The sequence below is a fragment of the Echiichthys vipera genome, assembly GCF_963691815.1.
Source record: "Echiichthys vipera genome assembly, chromosome: 7".
Classification (NCBI taxonomy): domain Eukaryota; kingdom Metazoa; phylum Chordata; class Actinopteri; order Perciformes; family Trachinidae; genus Echiichthys; species Echiichthys vipera.
In genome coordinates this window covers 25,916,032-25,926,180 of record NC_139832.1, presented here as the reverse complement: position 1 = coordinate 25,926,180, position 10,149 = coordinate 25,916,032, and positions in this window count along the sequence as shown.

Below are 10,149 nucleotides of genomic sequence, written 5' to 3'. Positions count from 1 at the left end.
ATATATATATATATATATAGTGGACTACAGAAATCACATCTGGATAATTCCTACCATGCTCTATAAAGGTGGACAATTCCCGGTGGAAAAAATTATTATTATATTATTATGTCTCCATTTTATTTTCCATCTTATTTTCCATTAATGAGGCTATGTCTGCCCATGTGAAGCACTTGAAGCATGATAAAAGGCGTTACCAGTATTTGTATTAGTCTTTATCATTATTGGTTGCTGCATGTTTACTTTCCTGTCAAAAAGAAGAAAAAAAAAACTACTCCTACATCACAATACATTACATAGGGTAATTTAAAAAGCTTGTCTACAGGGACTCGTAGAGGGGGAGTGAAATGTGTCTTTCAAGAAAGCCAGATTGTGTTTTTAATTCAATGTGATGGAAACTTGTATTGTTTTTTCTCTCCGATTTTGATTGTGAACAGCCGAATCTTGAATGGTGGCTTAAATGTGGGACAGCATTACCTCCTTTACTATGGTAAGGATGCCCCAGTGTGTCTTATGCCAAAGCAGATAATAAAGGAAGCACTGAAGCACATATCCTTATCACTTAGACAATTTGTCCAGCTCTTATCATGGCTGACACTTAAATACGTGCGGGTCATTTCACTCAGTTAGGAACAGCCCCGGTCTGCTGAACTGCTGTCCTTCAGGGGGGAAACATGAGAGTGATGTAAACTCCAGCAGCCCTCTGTCCCATCAACTTTCCAAAGTCCTAATGATGTGTTTCAAATACTTCCCACCATATGTCCTGATTCTGTAGGAAACATGTGATCTGCCTTTATCCTCCCTCTCTACTTTGTAGTCAGGCCCTCCTCCCCTCTCCAACACCTCACATGTTCCAGGTAACACTCTCTCCAGTGGCATATAGTGTGACAACAAAAACTTTATTGATGCAAGTGTGTGAACAGTCACATGGATATTTACTATATCAAAGGAAAAATCAATATGGGCAATTTATTCTATGACTGTTACAGAATGTCAATGTGAATTATGTCTAATTAGAACTTTGGTCTTATTTCCACAGTTTGGATCATTATGTGTCTCCCCACAGACAAAGCTTGGAAAAAAGGCGCCCCCTCACTGCCCTTTACTCTCTTAATTCTTGGATGCATGATTATTTTATTTGATCCCACAGACAGTCAACAATTGAGCCAATAAAGCCAAAATATGCTGTTTTACCCGAGGACTACACCAAATACACAAAAAAATGTCTGTCCAAAGGCATTTATTAGTTTCTGACTGTGGGAAAAGCAATTCCCCCAAACTACTGTATCTCTGAACTATCTACATAATCACACACATTCTACATTCGATAAATGGGTCTCTGGATTTCCAGGTTAGGCGGTTACGTTTACGCTTCAAAAACCATAAAGATGGTGATCATTTGTGAAGATTATCTTGCTGAACAAAACATGTAGATATACATTTTTGTTCACCACAGAGCCGAATACGTCATCCCTGCAGCACTCTATAGATTATGCACAGACAGTGGGGTCCTGTGAGACTCCTGGGCACATGTCTTCTAGATGCCCCCCACATTCCTATAGTGGTGTCTTTCTTACCTTCATCCTCACAAAATCGTCCACCAGATTGTCAAAATGTAGCTAATGTGTCCGACTCTATCTAAAGTGACAGTGAGCTTAGACATGTTTGGCTCATGCTACTGCACATCTCATTTTTTATTCTGGCTAATGGCCCTTTCAGACACAACGTGACAAAGGCACCACTGCACTCTGAAACACATTATTTTCACTGGTATTGTGCAGCTTGAGCGTTAGAGGGCTCTAGTGGTTACACTATAAGAACATAGGGTTGAGCTTTGAAGGCCCCGGTATTCAACTTCTTTCAAAAGTCTTGAGCCACGCACAGCATGTGGCCCAAGGCTTGGAGGCCCCCTGACAGTCCAAGGTACCTTACCAAATTTCTGTCTTCAATATGCCTGCCTGTTAAAGGGAAGGTTTTCGTTTCCATTGTGTGCACAGGATTGCTGGATTAATACCGTATGTAATAACTATAATAATTATTACTACTTTTATTAAAGATAGCATGACTTGTTGCTGCTCATGGGGGAATTGTTGGGTCTCTGTAAATCATAGATAAGTCAAAGTGTGGTCTTCACCTACTCTATATGTGTATGTCTAAGTGTCTTAAGATAACTTTTGTTATGATTTGGCACTATAAATAACATTGAATTAAATATATATCGTGAAAAATACTGAAGTACCTGGTCCCCAATGTGGTCCCATTTTAAAGTATCAATAGACAAGGAAAATGTGCCAAAACAACGCTAAACCAATACTTGTAGCAGCCAAATAAAACAAAGAGCGGAGAAGAAATCTGAGAGGGAAAGGAAGAAGGTGACAAAAACTTAATTCAGCTGGATTTCCAGTTTGGACTCATGGGTTTTTTGAGAGCCAGTACTGATACTGAAGACATCACATTCAAGTCAAACAGCAATCTAACTCTGTGTAAGCCCATGGCCCAGGTGTGGTCACTTCGCAGGTGCAACACTTTTTGGGGGAAGGAACAGCGGCGAGGGAGGAGAAGGAACATTCAAAGAATTTCAGGAGACGGAGATAAAACAGAGGTGACGGAGGAGGCAGAGAGCGAGAGAAAGAGAAAAAAGACCCACAGGTTCCAGGCAGCTGGTGTAATTACAGAGCGGCGAGCACACAGAGAGAATAAAGGGACAGAAAAAAACAAAAAGTTGTAGAAGTTGTAGTGCTGGTCTCCACCTCTTCCCTGCCTCTGTTCAGCCCTCAGCACCTGTCTGCCAGCTGGACAACCTCCACGTGAAGGTTTCCCACTTCACCTGGACAAGTTTGCTCCCATGGTTTCATTTTTATCCACGTTCTCAGAGGGTTTTGTTGCTTATACTGAAAGCTTCACATTTTGTTTGCATTCTGAAGTCGTAACTGGGTATCATTAGTACATTCCATTGCACCTTTTAAAAGGACCATGCGTTTGTTTCTGTTCATTTGCAGGAGATTCTCAGGAGAAGAAACTCTTTTACAACCACTGATCTCACCAGTACTAACACTGCATATATGCCGTTAGCATGGATTAATAAAAGGCAAGCAAAACTCTTAACAAAGGCCCACAGCATGGATAAAAAAACAGTCCAACATTCAATCCTTGTGCACAGTCAGATACCATAGAACAGGTCAGAAAGTTGCCCTTTAATAACCTCAAATGATTAAATCGATGTGGAAATGTATCTGTGGCTTCACTCAGTGTGTTTATATGCACATCAGTAAGTTCCTCCCGTATACATGAGAGGGGTTGAATGGGAAAATGACAGGAGAAACTCGACCTTCGGTAAAGTAGGTGGTGCTCCGCCAGCACACAGCTGGTTCGATTACAGCTTTATTTTCTGGTTCAGCTTGGTAAGTGGGGAGAAAATGGACGACTCTTTGACAGAATTACAACAGAAACATGTCTTATTGGTAGTAATGTTACCTGACATGGTGAAGTCTGCAGAATAAAATGTCTGCATTGTACTACGTTTCTGCAAACCACAGTTATGTTGAATTCTAACGTTTCTGAACGGCTGTAATTCGGTCTCATTCCCTACTCGTCTATACCGACACTCTTTGACGCTCCACGCTCACAGTTTTAGACACATCGCTAACACTGTTAATTCAAACCAAAACAATTACCGTTTAGGCAACAAAACTACATGGTTAGGTTAAGGCCAACCTCTAAAACCATTTGTTATCAGTCTGGTGAAAATTTAGCTACCGGGGGCAACGGCTAATATTTCAGGCAAACCTTCCTCTTCAAAGCTGCTGTCATTGTTTACAAGTCCCATTAGCAACTGGAGACTTGAGAATGGAGTAGGAGTTGAGAGACTGCGTCTATGAACATATATCTGTATATGAATGCAGCTAAATATTAACAAAAAGCTGATAAAAAGCTACATCTTCATCAGACGATAGTCAGTGTATTCCGTGATCGCATGACGGACAGACTCTTTACCTGCATGCAACCAAAGCATGCTCAAACATGATCAACTTGCACTTTAATTTGAAATTAGGGTTAAGGTTACTTTGACATGGGACGGGACACAAACGGGACAAGAACGGTTGACTCCTGGGTGAAAGTCTGGTGTGTGTTTGGCCCAACCACCCATACTATGTCACCTGACTTCCGGAGCAGTTGAAAGTGCTTGTTATACAGATGACGGTGCTATCAGCGTTTCTGTGGTTTCAGATATGTACAATGCCGACATCTTTTTCTGCCCATCAGACTGCTGAGAGAGAAGAGCAAAAAGTCATCATAACCTTTTTTTGTGGCTCTTTTTATTTAAAGGTGCTGTCATGTCTGAAAAAAGCTGTAATGTAAAAGTGTCTTCTGTCTGAATGATAAAAGGCCAACACTTGATGATGCAAGGAGTGTTATACTGTATATCCCCTGCTTTAAAGGTTTGACTTTTAGCCCGTAGGTTCCTACTGGAGATGTCAAGCTTTTAAAAAATAGTTTCAGTAATTTCCTGACCACTGTAGTTTTAACAAAAGGTAAAACTAGGAGGAAATAGTGCATTTCCAGTTTAGTCCAAAATGACCTTCCTGCAGTAAATGTAAGTATACACATGGCTGACAAAGCACATTACAAACATTACAATACGTTGCAACACTACATAATAGCACATTAGTTTGTATGTATTGAAGTTTCTCAGCTCATGTAACGGACGACAATAGCAGTGAAAGGTTATTTGGTTATTTTAGTAGAAAGCGGAAATGGCCTTCAGCCTCAGTGTTCCAAACACACAATAGACTGAGCAGAGCCTTAGAAAGCTAATAGGCCTCTGTGTGTCTTTATAGGTGCTGTGGAGCCAGTTCACACACACAGAGCTGCTGCCTGAGGGCATCTTTACTACTGCTGGACACCAGGAGGATGGGTTCACAGTGTCATGGGGAAATCCCCCACGTCACGGAAGAAGACCGTCACAAACCATTTTAACATGCAGCAGCGCGGCAACGAAGAAACGCTGTTCATTCACACAGAAACTGCCCACTTTATGCACAATAGCAACACAATGGTCCGTGCAGTGACACCTGTGCCCGTCCATGATGTGTGTTTGAGAGAGAGAGGAAAGAGAGAAGAGATGGTGGACAATTGTATGCAAGGTTTCTGTAATTTATTGATAACTTGGGGCACTTTTTGACCCGCTGTAGGTCGACTCTCGCATCACTACTCCGTGTCGAAGGTGAGAGGACAGACCCAGCAGTAGTGTTGCAGGATCGAATGTGAAGTGAGGGGGGGTGTCATTCTCCTCTGGACTGTCACAAGGTCAGACTTTAGGCTTCACAGAGCTCAACAGGGGTAACAGCTGCAGTATTTCACGTTTATAACTATTCATTTGTTCATGATACTTTGGTGTATGACCAAAACTAAGGGCATAAACAAACTTTGGACTCAACTTTTATTCATATGGGGTTGCCCTGCCACCTACAGTAATGCACACTCTGTTGCGCAACATATAGAGGGTGGACCTTAATGCAAGAAGCAGTCTAGATGAGCAAACAGTTTCAAAAAAGGGTCAGGCAGAGTACACAGGCAAAAAGTCAGGAAGCCAGAAAATACACCAGGAGCGCAAGGGAATAACAACTGGAAGGCTAGACAATCTAGACGAACGGGCACAGAAGTTGGGGCGGACAAACCATTTAATCGCACAGGGAGGTGAGGTGAAACACATCAGGGTGGGGCAAATTAAACACACAGGAGGGAAGGACACAGGGACAGGAGGTGTCAGACCTAGAGAAGAGAGAAGAGACAACACGGCACAGTAAGTAACAAAATAATATAAGGAAAGCACAGGACAGAAGCTGACAAACTAAAAGGGGTACTCTTAGCTGGGGCGATGTGACACACTCAGCTGCCCTGGTCTTTGAAACACTAGGGACCATGTCTAAAATCGTTCAATACAATGCTCAAATAGAAACCACATATAGAGTACCTGTAAGTCTCCGAGATAATGGGGTTCGCTGATGCGCTGTCATGCAGATCTTGAACCAGAATGTTATGGTAAAGAGGGAGATGAACCTGAACATGTCAGCCGAGTGGTGAGACTCGAGAATGGACGAGTTAACCTCCCTGGTCCAGGCATGGCTTAAAAAATAGGACACCTCCTTAGAGAGATAACAAAGGTGACATGTGTATTTATCTTCCCATGTCTTTCTTCTCATACATCCTTCTAGGCATCACTCCTTCATTCATTTTCTTGTTACCCCGTACAAAGGGATTCTTCATTTGCAGTCCGCAGAATGCCAAACAAAGTTTAAAAAAGGCAGAAATACATAGAAATACATAAAGCAATTGTGAAAGTCAGCTTATTCGACAAATACCGGTAAATAAAACGGCAATAAAAAACAGTGCAAATGTACAGTAAATGTAAACAGTACTGTTATGCATGTGCAAACTGTGCACTTGTAGAATGTAGTCAATGATGACTTTACTCCTATCAGTTGTTTAGGAATCTGACGGCAGTGGGAAAAAAGAGTTCTTTAGTCTTGTGGTCCTGCATTTGACACCTCTGTTCCTCCGGCCTGAGGGCAGAAGTGTGAACAGTCTGTGCTGGGGGTGGGTATGTTCTTTGAGGATGGAGGCAGCTCTGCTGTGGACTGTGTGCTAGTAGATGCTCTGCAGAGAGGGCAGTGGAGTCCTGGTGATCTTCTCAGCAGCATTCACGGCTCTCTGCAGAGAGCTTTGGGGGTATGACCATAGACTGTATAATGGACGTAGCCTCTCTGTCGAGGCCCTCTCAACTTGATCCAATCGTACTCGCCTCTGGGAGTCGCCATCTTGTCAGACTTTGACTCCACCTCATTTCCTCTTACCAAAAAAGGGCATGGATGTGACGATGGGGGGAGGGACGTCAGCCAGACCTGAATTATACTGAATAAGACACATTAGAACCACCGCCCGGGAGCTAGGCTAACACAACACATTACTAGATAAACGGGAGTGAGAGTCAATGTTGAGATTTTTTTTCTGGGACCGGAAGTAATTATTTTAATTTCCAGTGTCTCTAGCTGAGATTACACCGGCTCTGCGTGTTGAGTGCAGGCAGCCATCATGTATGATCCATGATTTAAACTGATATTCAACACAGTACCATGCTCATAGTCTGTAAAACACCGACCCTCACGGCCCGAACCCTACCACTGCTCCAGATTAGCATCTAGTGTATGGGTCATAGAAAGCAGCAGTAGAATTAGCATAACAGAGCTAACATGTTGTGTTCCTAAACCATCTGTTGGTCCAGTCGATTGAAGAGCACTCATAGTAACACCACCTCACGAATGACCGCAGTCAAGGTGACGGAGTTATCATGCTAATTCTGACAACTAGCCTCCGAGGGGAAGTGAGGGCCAGAGGCTATCTTTCACTCAAGAGGCTGCGCCCCTAATTATTCATAAACTTTAACCTCCAATAAAATATAAACTAGCCTGTTCCAAAAAAATGTTGTCATGGAGATATGACCTAAACATACAGACTAGAATGTTTTTTGTACCAGGCCTTAAATAGGTTTAATTATGCTGTTTTTAAAAAGGCCTGTTTAACATGGGGTTTAATGAGAAACTGTTCTTTTGTGCAAACTACTCCTAGTGGACCCTCAGAGAACTGGAATTTTTGTCACTTCTGTATTGCATCACCCAGGAAGTCGCTGTGGTGGGGGCTGACACATGCACAGTGGAACTGAAGCTGCACTCTTCTCTTTCTATGATGAATGCGCCACCTATTGAGCATCATGGCAATTGCAGACCAGATTTTACTGTGCATGTGTCCTATCCCCCAAAGCACTGCTATCTTTGATGGGGGACTTAGCCTCTTTGTACTAGTCTTGGGTCCAGGGCAGTAGTGCTGCCATACCACACGGTCATGCGAAAGGTCAGGACGCTCTCCGCAATGCAGCTGTAGAAGTTGCTGAGGATACTAGGATCTGGCATGCCAACCTTCCTCAGCCTTCAAATGAAATACAGCCGCTGTTAACCAGCTGTGTTGTGTTTAGTGTCAAAGCGAGGTCCTCACTGGTGTGGCTAACCAGGTATTTAAAGCTGCTCTCTACCCTCTCTACCTCAAGCTCCCAGATGTACAGAGGCTGAGGTGTCCTCTTGATTCTCATGTCCACTATCATCTCCTTTGTCTAGTCCGTGTTGAGGGTGAGGTTGTTGTCCTCACACCAGGACACCAGACTGGCAACCTCCTTCCTGTAGGCCGCTTTGTCAACGCCAGCAATTCATCCTATCACCGCGGTGTCATCCGCAAACTTTAGGACAATGTTTTCCATGTGGGAGGGGACACAGTCGTGGGTGAACAGGGTGTAAAGGATGGGGCTGAGGACACATCCCTGCGGAGTGCCAGTGTTGGTAATGATGCTGACTGACATCCTATTCCAAATCCTGACAGACTGGGTCCTGCCAGTCAGAAAGTCCAGGAGCCAGTCACAGATTGTCAGGTGCAGACCAAGTGTAGACAGCCTGTGGGTGAGTTTGTGGGGCATGACCGCATTGAAAGCGGAGCTGCCGTCAACAAAGAGCGTCCTGATGTAGGAGTCTTTGTATTCCAGGTGAGAGAGGGAATACTTGATCTTCTCTTTTTGTTCAATCGAACTAACGTCTGTGATCACCTATGCTACAACAGTGTGGGCACCCTGACCCAGAACAATGGCATCTCTGTTGGACGCCCTAAAAACACTGACTGATGTGTCCAAAATGCACTGCAAATAACACATGAAGTCAAAGTAAATATATCATATTATTTAGTCCCATCTAGATTTTTGCTTCTCTTGCTACCAGACCCAAACAATCAATAACGCAGTACAGCGGACATATTTTGTACTCTGGTCCTGGTCTATTCCCTTTTAGTTCATTCCAAATGGATTTTAGGTCAAGTCTTTGTCCGGCCTTGAGACAGTTTTGACATCATCTCATGGATTAAAAAACTCAAGTGGATTATTGTGAGAGTGACACTTCATGAGCCGAGGGAACGCGTGGACATCGATCATTGCTCAGACATATGGTGCTGCACATTACCAACTCCCAGGAGGAAGCACACGATTTACACTGCGCAAAGTGCCTGCCATGAAAACTGATGAAGATTAGGGCTGAATGTGTTTTAATGAGGGCCCATCACATCATGTAGACGCGCTTAGCTTTGACATTCACCGGAAACAACAACAAGCTTGATACAGACGTAATATTCAGAAGTAAAAGTGCTTTCGAAAAGAAGAGTAGCCTACTTGTTTGTTTGTTTTTTGCAATGTTTTGTACAAAAAACATTTTTTTTGGTCAAAAATGTTGTTTTGGATATTCCCCCACTGTAATGATATATCAGTCTACACGCAGTGGCAGATCTAAAAAATTCTACATGGGGTGGCAAAGCGGTGGCAAGAGGTCTTGGCAGGGTGGCATGGGAGGAGGGTACGCAGGAGTCCCCACATGTAATATGTGAATTCTACTGTACTGCAGTTTATATAGAAAGAGAATAAAAACATAGCGCGTGGTCCAGGGGGAGTTGCACCAGGCCGAGGACCCTCTTCCTCCCTGTCATCTTCATCTGCCTGGTGGTCACTCCCATCCAATCCTGCAGCAGCCTCCTCTTCATCCCTCCCATCCTCTTCTCCTTCGTTTATTTCTTCATCACTTTCTGTGGCCTTCTCCTGCACTGACCCTCCTGGTCACCTTCTCCTTTGTTTCCTTCCTTCTTTTCCTGCTGTGCACTTTTCTTTCTAAAAACCTGTCAATATCCACACGTTTGGCTTTCCTTTTCATTGTTCTGCTCTCTCCAGCTGCTCTTGCTTGCAATAGTCAAGATGTGAAAAGCTTTGGTTATCCTTATATTACTTTACACTGTAAAAATATAAAAATCAGAAAAGATTTATCACACGCACACAACAGTTATGTTTAGAGCAGGGGTGCCCAATCCTGCTCCTGGAGAGCCACTGTCCTGCATGTTTTAGGTTTCTCTCTGCTCCAACACACCTGGGATTGGGCACCCCTGGTTTGGCTTCTTTTCTTCCTCCCCAACCGGTGCAGACAGATGTCCGTCCTCCACAGAGCTGGGTCTGTCTGACGTTCCTGCCTGTAATAAGGAAGGTTTTCGTTGCCACCGTACTCTACGGGGGAATTG